This window comes from Numida meleagris, chromosome 2 (genome assembly GCF_002078875.1).
Source record: "Numida meleagris isolate 19003 breed g44 Domestic line chromosome 2, NumMel1.0, whole genome shotgun sequence".
NCBI lineage: Eukaryota > Metazoa > Chordata > Aves > Galliformes > Numididae > Numida > Numida meleagris.
This window is the reverse complement of record NC_034410.1, coordinates 135,571,232-135,584,911: the sequence shown is the minus strand read 5'-3', so window position 1 is coordinate 135,584,911 and position 13,680 is coordinate 135,571,232.

Below are 13,680 nucleotides of genomic sequence, written 5' to 3'. Positions count from 1 at the left end.
AGGATATTAATATGATCAAGACTGCAAAGAGAATTTAGATTATCTTTAAAAGAAATAATCAGCATATTAAAATTAGTGAACTAGCTCTACTGGTAAAGAACTAGTGAACATAACATTTTCAACATGAAAAGTTAGCATTTATTTTTTGTGCAAGCAAGTCACGAGTAAGAAAAGTATGGACCAACATTTTGATGCAAATGACAGAATCAAGTACAGTCAAGATCCTAGTGTCTTTAGCTCTGTAAACTGAAAAACCTTTCTAAATCATCTGCCAACTCATCCAGTTGTGGAGTTGAAGGAGAGATGTCATAGTAGCACGCAGACATGCACAGAGTCATAGACAGCATTATAACATAACAAGCCAAAGGTGTGAACTCTTAGAGTTGGAGAGGTCAGAACTGATTGGTTTGGGGGCTTTTTTTTTCTCTCCCTCTTTTTTTTTTTTTTTAGTCATTATACTGTAGATTTGAGCACTTCAGACTTCATGCAGTTCTAGTAGAAATGGAAAGTCCTAACCACAGATTAAATCATCTGTATTGTATTATGAATAGTCAGCTCTGTTGAGAAAGGACATTTGACTTCGCAATGTGGTAGATATTAGCAAACACTTAAGAGAAACCACAAAACCTCATGTATTTGCCTGGAGTAAGCCTGCAACATCTGCTCGAACCCTTCTGGGTCTACACTGTTAAGAACATAAGTCAGCTTGTTGGTCATTCCTCTGAACTTGAAGCCAGATGAGCAAATCCAAGCCATTTCATGGTACAATCACTTTAATCATTTCAGCATGGTTACCAGGCTTTTTGCAGAGGACATGAGCTTCAGAAAAATATTAAGCAGCATTTGCAACACTTCCCTCCCTTACAAAGATTAAGTTGTGTGAGTTGCAGAGCTCTGAAAAAGAAGCCCTTCTTATCTGTCTGGCTGTTTTATTATTCATTTATTAGGTTACTTTCCCAGGTTCAGTTTCATGTAGTAACCACTAATGGTTTTTTTTGTTCATGACCTGAAATTGCCCACTTTGTATTTTTACTCAGTAGAATGGCTACTACATGTATATACAAATCTGAGTTTATAATGGTACTTGCATTTATTGTATAATATTTTAATAACTGCTCTGGATGTACAAATACCTCCACTGGGGGGAAGGGGACTTGTTCTGCTGGCATGGTCACTGCAGTCAGGGGAGTGAACAGAGCGTATTTTCCTGAGCTATTACTGCTGTTAGATGATGTGCTTTTGAAGTTTTCAGGTGTATGCAGATAGCCTTGCTGTACCATAGTAACAATGCCGAAGGTACAAGCAGCCACAAATACATTGCCATATTTATACGGACCCACATATAACCATGGCAACTTGCAACATTGTGAAGACAGGCCCCAGCCCTATCCATTTCACAGTGCAAAAAAGACACAATATGGTAAGTGATGACAGCAGAAAATGGTGTATGACAGGAATGAAAAAGCGAAACATTACAGGACATAAAAAACAGATTTCTTCGGAAGATTGCAGCTGTCTTGTTAGCTATGGCTATAACTTCCCCTTTTATTCTGCTAATCTATTTTGCAATAATTGTGTTTGCTCATTGTGCAGACATGATTTAATGATAATGGGAACAAAATTTGTTGTCCACTTAAGAAAAAAAGATCTCTGAATACAAAATGATTAGTTTTTCCAGTTCTGTGTCATTTTACAAATAATATTTTCCAGGTGTCTGTGTACAACTTGCTATTTTGAAATGAGGTAGATTAAGTGATGCTTTTTGAAACCTGAGTATTCATGTGTAAAAGCTATATTCTTAGGGGGAAATACAAAATTTGTCCCATATTTCATGTAGGAATTTGGTTAAGATCTCTTCAGGGGCTGAAAGCAAATTAGAATTTGCTAAAATTTTATGAGCAAAGAAATAATCTTTGTAAGAATTGGAAATATCTGCTCTCTGTCCCCACCCCCTCACCACACCACATTCGCTCACACTCATACAAATAAAATGCATGAACTGATGTTTAAGAATGTTCTCCAAATACATTTCTTTCCAATAATTGTTTTTGGAATGGAATAAACAAGTGTTATCTCATATAGAGTACAAAGAATAGAAATAGCTGGGTATGAAAGAAAATTGAATCAAGATTTTCCTTTCTAAGTTCATCAAAATCTAAAAATTAGGATACCTTTTAAGAAAGTGAGAAGTCTTATCTCTTCCTATTATAGTCTGGCCCAAACTTAAGCAAGCAGATTTGTGTCTATAAGGAATTGAGAGAAGAAGTGGATAAATGGCAAAAAATGAGTAAAAACTCAATTTTTCAAATGGTTCTTCTTCATCATCTGAATCAATGGTGGAACTCCTGCTCAGGCAATGAGCACCAGAGAGGTGGCCACAACAGTTCACCTCTTCTCTTGGGTATTCATCAAATGTCAGAGAGGGCTGATTTTAAATAAAAAAAAATCAATGGGTTTTGCAAGAATCTTGGGTTACTTTTCTAGTAGAATTTCTGAAGAATTGATAAAAAATATGCACATCCTCGTCAATTTTGGTTTTGGTAAGATCTGTTTCTGTTTTCACAACGTATGCCCACACTTCTGTTGTCTAAAGGAACTTGTCTTGGATACAGCAATTGGTTCTCAGTCCTTCACAACTAAAGGAAAAGAAGAAGAGGCCATTTCATCCCCACTTTTTCACCTGCAGAAGGGGGTTCTCCTGGCACATGTGGAAAGGTAAATTCCAGACTTTCTTAGCAGTTTGTAGTAGACCTACATTAAGAACTTGATTTTTTTTCTGCACAGGAAAATGATACAAAAACATGAGTGCAGTGAATTAAATGAGCTGATGTTTGCTCTGCAGTTCTAAAGACACCTGTCAGCCCATTGCTCATTGTTTCTGGACCACTTTTTATCTGTTGCTGTCATCATCAAGGCCAGGCTGGATGGGGCTTTGAGCAACCTGGTCTAGTGGGAGGTGTCCCATCCTATAGCAGGGGGCTTGGAACTAGATGATCTTAAAGGTCTCTTCCAACCCAAACCATTTGATGATTCTATGATCACCTCTTCACCACCGCAAAGGTGTCCTTTGAGGGCCACAAAAATGGTCCAAGGGGTGGAACACCTACCCAATGAGGACAGGATGAGAGAGCTGGGTCTGTTAATCCTGGAGAACAGAAGGCTCCAGGGAGACCTGATAACAGCCTTTCAGTATCTAAAGGCAAATATACTCCCAATTGCAAGCAAAACGGGGGCTATAAGACAGAAGGGAACTGACTGTTTAACAGGGTCTATTGTGACAGGATATCAGGAAATTATTTCAGACTAACAGAGGGGAGATTTAGACTGGATATGCAGAAAATACAGTGAAGACGGTGAGACACTGGAACAGGTTGCCCAGAGAGGTGGAGGATGCCCCATCCTTGGTGATATTCAAGGCCAGGCAAGATGGGCCTTTGAGCACCCTGATCTAGCTGTAGCTGTCCCTGTTCATTGCAGGGAAGTTGGACTAGATGACCTTTAAAGACCCCTTCCAACTCAAACAGTTCAATGATTCTATTATCCTTGCAGTCAGCTTCTACAGCCTGTGCTTCCTTATTCTGCTGCAGCTTCAGATGAAGCCAATTCCTAACAGCTTACCCTGAAACCCAAAACTTCTTCCTCCAGTGAAATGATCCTTAAATGTAGCTACTAGACCTGGAGGTCTAAATCAGAATGTAAAGAAAACCACCCCAGGAGACATGTCTAGAAATGTAATGCTTGATTAAAAAAGCGGAGTGGATGCTCTGTCTCAAAATTAGTGATACGATCCTCTCACTGATTGCATATATCCACAATACGTGCTGATGCTGTGCATATGTGTGCAGCCCACAACACAGTATATTATTGCAGGGGAATATTGTACTCATCTGTTGCATACTGCAGGAATAAGTTACAGGCCACCTACACATAATGCAATTTCTCCACAAGAAATGGCCCTCCTGGTCTCCTAAGGGCTCTCCAGCTTTGGTTTCCAGCCACTACCTCACTCAAGAGCCGGAAACTGTTCCTTGAGCTGCAGGAGGGCTTTTACGGGTACAGTCCCCTTCCAGTTCAATCTGATTATCTCAGCAGGTCTGTGTTTAATTCAGCAGATCTGCTCTCTTTCAAAGGTAATGAGAAAGTTAACCGCTCACCATCCACTTTTCACAAAGCAGACTATTTGCTTAGAACAAAAACAGTATAGAAGAAAGATTATAAAATACAGAGTTCAAATGCATGGGCATCTGGTACCTCCTTCAGCATAGTGTTCTCCAAAATACAGGATAGAAATTTGTAAGTACTCAGAGTCAATAAAACCCTTGTATATACCCCTGTAGAAGTCTCTTTTTTTTTTTTTTGCATATTTTTTGTTTGTTTTTGTTAAAAAAACACACAACAAAACAAAAGGGGAAAAAAAAAACAAAAAAAAAAACCAACCCCCCAACGTTTGTTCTTCCTTTCTTTCAGACAGAAATTTCCTCAACCCGATCATCAGTGACGTGAAGCTCCCCACCTATGAGGTCAGGAATGCACGTCTCCATTTGATGTTTATGCCATAGACACAAATAATCTTCAAAGGCTCTGTTGTAGATCTGGCATTGTGTCTGACCCAGGAAACATGCCTCTGGACAGAACAGGTTTTCTTCCATACATATTTCTATATATATTGCTTTGCTTGCAGATCAAAAAATAATTGGGAAGTCTTAACGGCAGTGTCAGGAAGATTTCATGGGCAATAACAAGAAATCTGCCTCACTTAGCTATCTAAAAGTAGGGTCTGAAGTAAGTGCCTGAAGAAAGGAGGAAGAAGTCACCACCCTCCAGAGGGAGGTCGTGGCTGCCAACCTTTGGTGCCCCAAATCACTGACAGTAGGGCCAGATCCCTTCCTAGATTTCCAGTTTCATTTTAGCATAGCCCAGAGAATTCAAACATTTTAGTACATGGTTAAAAACAGAATCTAACCCATTGCTTGTGCTATGTCCTTTGTATTTTGCTTTGTTGTAAAAGTCATTTTGCAAGAGCATTATATTCTATTTAAGCACCATTAAAAGCCACCAGATTCTCAAAAGGCCTAATTAATTTAAGCTTTAAAAGAAATGAAAAATTCTCCTCTGAGGAATAGTATGAACTTGTACCTGAAAGTTTCTGAAATGTAACACTTAAATGTACTTGTCTTAGAGAAAAGAAGACCTATCTTCTTAAAAGTATGGTCTATGAATAATTCATGATAAGAAACTCATTTTAGCCAAACCATAGTTCTTAACACGCCCTAACTTTGGCTGGTTTTGCAATCCAACTGATCACAATATCTGTTTTTGTCCTAATTCCAATGGAATATATCCAACTTCCTTTTCTAAAAGGTTCCAGGTTAAATTCTGAGGTTTAGTCTGCCTTTTACTTCTAATGGCCATGGCAGAATGAAAACCATCAGAGAATAAATCAGATTTCTGCAGGGGTAGACACGATGTAGCCAAATGTTTAAGGGAATAGATTACTGAGCAAGCAGCACATGTTTCAAGTAGCCATCACATTTTGCTTCTAAACATAAAAGAAATTTAGGGACAAGTTCGAAGTGAAACTTGAGTGTCCATAACAGGATCTAGGTAGACTTCAGGTGCCAAAAGCCAAAACTGTGGTTAAAAATCCCCTCTCATGTAGTGTTGTTTTCGGTTGCTGCCTTCCTTGACCAACCTGAAAGTATTAGACCTGTGCTGATCTCTACCACACGTCTGTACCCTGTGAGAGCTCCCCCAGTCTTGAGCAGCCGGAGGGATGCACAGCTTAAAATCCTCCAAAATGGCCACCATGCTGCTTTAGTCCATCTCCGGGCAAAGACTGCAGAGAGGTAGATAAAACAGTGAGTATTTATTTCTGAAATCAGGATAGTCCTCTAGGTCCTGTGCAGGAAAATGGGAATGTTCTCATCTGCAGTACACACAATTCCAGTACATGGAATTGCAGGGGATGGAAGAGACCACAAGAGACCATCAAGTCCAATCCCCCTGCTAAAGCAGGCTCCCTGTTATAATAGGTCACACAGGTAGGCATCCCAATGGGTCTTGAAGATTTCCATAGTAGGAGATCCCACAACCTCTCTGGGCAACCTGTTCCAGTGCTCCGTCACCCTTACCATTTAGAAGTTCTTCTGCATATTTGTATGGAACGTCCTATGTTCAAGTTTTCAGCCACTGTTCCTTACCCATTCACTACACACCACCAAGAAGAGCCTGGCCTCATCTGTTTGCCTCCCACCTCCTTGTAGATGTTAATAAGCATTGATCAGATCCTCCCTCAGTCTTTTCCAGAAGCTGAACAGATCCAGGTTGCTCAGCCTTTCCACACACAGGATACACTCCCTTTATCATCTTTGTGTCCCTCTGCTGGAAGGGAGCTTAGCTAGTAAAACACTTATCCTTTATTAATGAGTTCCCAACAAGTACTAACGATCATGTTCTGCTGCTCATCAGTGCTGGCACTGATTTTTTGATATACTATTCATCTTTTAAATACAAAACTTTCCAACCATCATTAATAAGTCCTATGGCAAGCAATTGAATTGCAGACACCTGTGTACACTAGGAGCTGTAGATAAAGGGGCAGCCAAGACAGGCCTTTGTACCTGGAAACATTTTCAATAGGAATTGTACTATTCTTGGACATGTCTACTTGCTTTGACTAAAGAGACACATTGTGCAATTTCCCTTTCAACTTTCTTTCATCTGTAGGCAACTGCAGCTTCCATGCACAGCCCACTGTCAGAAAAATGCTGGCACAACTTGTGTTGTTGCAGATTCAGAGGCTTCATTGGCACATAAGCATAAAAAAGCAGGCAAACATTTAGCTGAAGTGGCATTGTTGTCATATAACAGTTAATATTTTAAAAGTGTTTCTCTTCACCCAGTCACTTATAAAGTTTGTAAAGGTCCTCTTAGGTGAGTTTTATTATTTTTAATAGCTCTTTTCAGAAAGTAATTGAGCTACATGTGTGAACCCTGGGAGTTTGGCAACTACCAGGAGTGCATTCACTTGTTAAACCTTTTAACTTGCCTTAGAAGAACCAAGAGAATATCAACATAGAAACTTCCTACTGCCCTTCCTTGAGAGGGTTTCATTTTTTTTTTCCAGACTCCACTGGGCTAATGAAAATCTACAAGTGTTCTGACAATATTTTTTAGTATTAGAGGTTTTTTGAGTGAGATCCAGGCAAAGATAATATGTTTGCATGATTGAAGCCAGTACCTGCAGTTTTGATCACCACAGAAATTTTTATAAGGCTCAGTGAACCTTCTGCTTTATGGCATAAAGTGGCTCAATAAAATCATCATTTAAAATTCATTGGAAATATTTTCAGTGACTTCAGTTGGAGTTAAGGTTGCAGCCTGGTAAAGATTTTCTCTTCCCCAGCCTAAATGAGTGCTGCACTGGAGAGGAACTTAACTTTACTAGAAGATAATATTTCATCATTTGCACTTACCACTACTGATTCCTTGATATTTGTCATTGCTGAAGAAAAGCTTTTGAGCTAGATGAAACAATGGCTTTATTCAATATAACATTCTTTTTCTAAGTAAGAATGAAAACTTTGTCTGAGGTAAGCTAGAAAAATGCTTCATTAAATAAAGCTATTTTCTACTTCATGTGTTAGCTTTATTGAAAAAAAAGGTTTTTCCTCCTATATGAAGAAGTAATACTGAATAATCAATAGATGACAATTATTTTTCAGTTATGATTATCTCTATTACCCTACACCAATCTTTTTTTTCCATAATAGTCACTATCACAGGAATAAGAAAAATTAGTACTTAGTGATCTAATCAGTTCATTAGTATTCTCTGTGTTTTTTCAAAACAGACTCTTCTAATGAGGATGGACCATGTTCATGTTGTTAAGTCTCATATACTACTCAAAGATGCCAAGTGTGGTGTTCATTGGAACCTGGGGGAGGTGCAGATGGGATACTGGGAAATCACAAAAGAAATGTAAACTCTTCAACCCGGAGGCTTCCAGAAAGACAGGATTAGTGTCTGGCTTGTGTCTGTTTCATGATAATTTAAAATTTCTGTGATTATAACGTATGTTAGCAATCCAAGCACTGCAAATGTGTTTCCTGTCAAAGCAGGAACATGCTGTTTCTGTGCTCTGTATCAGAAGACCAGACCTGACCAGAGCAGAGAAGGCAGGGCCCAGGCCAACCAGCTTCAGATGGTGGATGTTTCTTATCACTTTCCACACAGCACTCTTATACCAAAGTTAAGCAGTTCGGGAAGAGGTTAACAAGGGCTGTTTGCCCATTTTTTACTCTAAAGTTAAGGTAATAAATCATCTTCTTTGTCACATTTAGATATGAATTTTTAATCAGCTTAAAGATATTTCATTTCCTATGGATTCAAAGTATTTTAGTTAAAAAGAGAAAAAAAAAAGATACAAACAAAAATCTAACACATGAAGTAGAAAAAAAACAGCAAATGAAATCTGCAGATAAAACTTCTTAAAAATATTTTCCTCCATAATTTAAGACAGAATATCAAAAGAAGTTTAGGCTTTTTCATTACAGTATTCACAGGTACATCAGAAACCAGAACAAATAATTGAGATGAATCTGTAAGTTTATGCTATTAATAAACCAGGATGTCTTCTGAAATTACAGGTAATCCCTCAGTTTCTACCAGGGTGATAAGTGAGCTCCTGCCAACTGGTTTTATATTGAGAGGTGGAAAAGTGCAATCCTCATTCATTAAGAGGGCAATTACAGGGCACAGTGAGATTCTTTCTAAGAGGACCAACCTGATATCCTCTTTCTAAATGCACAAATTTTTAGGGCAGCAACCTGAAGATTTCTAAAAATACTGCATGCGTGACATGGCTTAAGTCAGTTGGAACCCAGAATAGCACGATACCAATATTTTCATTCTGGATCCTTACCCTAGAAATCATCTCTGTGGGACAGGTCTAATAAAATACCATACTGACATTTGACTCTATTACACTGAGTTGCTGATTCAACAAAACATTTGCAAAAGCTGTAATTAACAATCACATTTACCATCACACGGGAATACATTTCTGGTCAAAAACAAGTTGGATTTCTATCAGCATTTATACCTCTAGGAGTTCGTACCTAAACACAATCAGCAGGGACCACATGTGTTCTCAGGAAGTGCTGTTATACAAAACTTTCACAAATACAGACCCATCTGTCCCCAGCATGGTCTCTTCTCCTTCCAGTCAGTCAAGTGGCTGTTTATAAAGTTCTCTTTCTGGTATCCTAAATGTTAAGAATATTGTGTAAGACGTCCTTCAATATCTGAATTGCAGTTCTGGCAAATGTTTAATGAAGCCAGTGCACTGGGGACATTGTGTGGAGAGTTTGAGGAGAGGCCTCTCCAAAAGGCTGTGACATGAACATCTATCTCTCTGTGCGTGCCAGAGATTGACGGTGCTGCCAGGGCCAGGGTCAGACCTGACTGAAATGTACACTTACGCAAAGTCTGAATGTGGTCCAAAACCTCCCTCCAACACACTCAAGAAATGGCAGTTCCTTTCAGATTTAAGGAGAATGCAGGCAGACAGCAATCCAGACCTTTAAGCCTGAAGGCAGGTATTTATTTATCCTCTGCATTTTAATTATAGTTTCAACAAAATCTACAAAAATTACTGGATTTCAGCTCTACTTCAAGAGCACTTTACAAAATTAGTATCTAAGCTTTAGAAATCTCTTAAAAATAGCATGTCACAGCCATAGTAATGCCCAGTTTAAGAGGCTCACAGTATGATTACCGTCTGTTCACCACTTGGAAGAACAGACACCTAATATTAACTACAAGACTTTGCAGGGTGCAAATGCAAACACATTCATGCTCTTTAGTATCTGATTTCACGGTCAGATGAGACAGCCGTGAAAGTTACTCATGTTCCTGTCCTCATCAAGGCAAAAAGCTGCACTGCAATAGTACAATTATATAAACTGATTTTTTTCCTTACTGATCCCCATGTGTGAGGTCCACCTGGCCAAAGGCTGTAAAAGATACTTTCACATAAAAGAAACTGCTCACCCAAAAACAGCTTGCAGAAATCATTTGCATTGTTCTGTTTCTGTTGCACTTTTTGTGTTAAAAGTTGAACCCTGTTTCAGTTTTAAACAACAGCATAGATTCTCACCATCTTCCTGTACCAATAAACAGCCCAATCACATTGTTTTTGCAGAGCTAATGGTGTATCCAGAGGGTCACCCATGCAAGAAAGCTGTGTATCATATAGAATTGCTACAAGCAGCAGCAAATATTTTCAAGAGTAGGAGCTACTACAGTATACAAGTTCTCTACCCATGTAAAGTGCACATAATCTAAGGGTCCCTTCCTATTTGTCTTGGAGAGAATCTCTTCTTTTATACATGCATTATTCCAGATCTGGACAGCAGTGTTTCTTTCTGTGGGTGATGCAGCCAGGAAAGAAATTGTCATACTTTTTCAGACCAGATGGAAGTGACATTCATATGATTTAGTATAAAAAATAAAATAGAAAAGCTGTCAAAATGTCTGAAATATTTCTACAATGTTTTTCTCCTATAGACAATGTCTCTCATTTGACCATTTCCTTCCCCTTTCATGTTGCTTGTAATAATTCCGTCTTTTGGAATAATTAATGTGTGATTTTATCCCTCTTATCAACTTTCAAGGAGGGGAATTTCTTCTTAGCTGTTTTAAGTACTCAGAAGACCTAGGAACACCAATTTAAACAAATGGAAATTTACTGGAGATGACAAATTCAAAGCAGTGGGGATCTGCTGGGGTTACTGAAGAGGAGCAAAAAATTCAAACAGGGTGTTTAGACACAGTACAGTGCAGAAACACCAAATGCAAGTAAGGAAAGCTACTTTAGCTTTATGTGCCTTAGAACAACATTTGTCTATGGCAGGCATAGCCAGTTTTTCAGTTAGTTCAGCCCAAGCTCAGGTGTCCCTGCACATACAACTTGCATCGTAATGTATAGATAGAGCCACAAAAGATCTAGAGCTGGAAGTTGAATAAGGACTAGCAAAAAACTAAGACCTAATTCCATGATTCGTTAAAAAACTTCTATATGAATTTGGGCAGAATAGGTGTTGGACTTGAAGAAACTCTCATGGCTTAACTTCAAGCACAAGTATTCTTTTCTGCAAGCATGGGCCATTGCTCTTTCTAGCCGCATTTGTAACTGGTGGAGGCTTTACCAACCCCAACACTTTCTCATGCTAGAGAGCATTCAGAAAAGAAGTACCTTCACAAGTATTACATCTGCGGGACTATTTGGAGCAGAATGGCACTGAACTTCAAGGACTGAGGACTGTTGAGTTCTGAATATGACTTGTTCTCATATATTAGACACAGAACTTCTCAATATGCTTCCTGTGGATCATCCCAGTGTTTCACTCTTTCTTGTGGTCCTCTGTTCATAGAAGCAGCAGATACCTAAATTTTAAACCATATTAAAACAAAAACAAACACCAAGTATCCTAAAAGCAGCATGCTTTGGGCAAATGCAGAGAATCTAGCTGCTTTCTGAAGAGAGCAGGCAGCAAACAGAGTATTACAGCAGAATATGACAAGCATTGTTTGATTTCCACAAATATTTGTATTGAATAACTAAGAGAAACCAGGAAAAACAAAAACAAAAGCCTCTCTAAATATCTGAATAAAAAACCTCTCTGAGTCATCTGAACTTGAACAATACACTCATTACAAGCTGGTAAATCCAATATAGAAAGGTACACCTCATCTTAACAGGCTAGTAAATCAATGCGGCAGAAAGCTCCCTTCTTACCCCACAATATTGTCTCAGCTTTTCCCAAAAACTGTGTTGCAGTCAGGGAAACATCTACATGGAAACCTCTGTGCTTGCCCACAGTCAATTCACTGTGATCTCTTCAGCCCATGACACATCTAAGATATCTTTCCACTATCCTATTGTGTAGAAGCCTTGGACTTTTGTGAAAAGAACACTATGTATGACAGAGAGAAGATACAGTTACCAAACATTAAATATATGTGAATTCTCCATTTCCTTCTGGGAAAGACTGTATGGAATCTGAGGACACTCCAAACCCTGTGGGGGTTCTGGATCGAGATCAGAACATTCAGGCTCAGACCTGCCTTTCCTGATAATATTTACATCGACACAAACCACATATGTTATGTATCTGCCTCCTTTTCCCCTGTTGAATTCACTTCTCTGATCACTGGAGCAAAGATTCAAGACGAAATTCATCTGCTGCACATAAACGACCTTCAAGGTATTCAAATCCTTTTAAATCCGTAATCTACACAGGTACGAAGATATGCCAAACATAAATTGCATAGACATATTTTATTGCATAAAACGTAGATTTGGGAGTAAAAATTTTGAGAGAAATGAAACATTAATTTTCTTCTAGCTTGTTTGCTGAAAATGAAGGTTCTTAGTTGGCTTTATGAAGCTTGAGACTTACTGGTCACAATATTATCATCTATAGTCACAGTTCTCACTTTAGAGGTAACATTTGTTTCCATTGGGAACTAAAAACACTGAATGCTCTCAAAAAAATCTTATTTACAGTAGGGTGGTTGGGTTGGATCGATATTGCTGTATTCATTCTGTATTCATTAAGCTTTGAAATTGAGATGTGTTGGCTCAAGGTATATTTTGACTAGCTATCTAAACCCAGAATAAAATCATTCAAATCTATGGCCAAAAAAAAGAAAGAAAGAAAGAAAGAAAGAAAGAAAGAAAGAAAGAAAGAAAGAAAGAAAGAAAGAAAGAAAGAAAGAAAGAAAGAAAGAAAGAAANAAAGAAAGAAAGAAAGAAAGAAAGAAAGAAAGAAAGAAAGAAAGAAAGAAAGAAAGAAAGAAAGAAAGAAAGAAAGAAAGAAAGAAAGAAAAAGATCCCTGATTTTCCCCACTTATTTATGAAACTGAAGTTCAAATCTCCAATTATATGAATTAAATCATTAGACAGAAATGATTAATAACATCAGAGATGGACTGTAATTCTCTTTTGACGTTAGAGTAGGGATTCCAGGTGAAGAACTGACATTGTTCCTTTTACCTGCACTGATAAGAAGCTGATGTTGAAGAGTTTCAAGAAGCATTTTGATAATTCTTTGCTTAAACACTGAGTTGAACACTGGAATGTATGTACAGTTTATTACCACAGATCTGAGCAATTACTGAAGAATTTGCTAAAACTTATGCAGGCAACATTCTGAGATGGTTAGGGATTGCTGAAATTCACATGGAAATTGTGGTAGGGATCTTTTATGCAGAGAGATTAACCCCCAAATCACTGCATATTTACAGATACGCATAAATCCTCAGTGACTGGAAGTAAGTGCTTTTCCTGTAGTTTCTGAAGCCGTAATTTATTTGGAGACATTTCTCCCATGACAATCAACAACTACTTCATTTCTAATTCCTCTTTCCTCTCTATGAAAAATGAAGGATGAAATGAGATATTAAAGACAGAAAAGCAACACGTGATGAAATATCTGTTCTGCAATTTCCTATTGGAGTGGGAAGAAGCAAAGCTTCTACCTTTGGCAAGAGAAGTACAAAACACAGCACATACATAACTTTTATTCCGAGGTTTCTGTAGATATGGAAAATGCAGGAAATACTTTGATGTATTTATTATACAAATGATGAAGCTTATACTACTCTGTATTTACC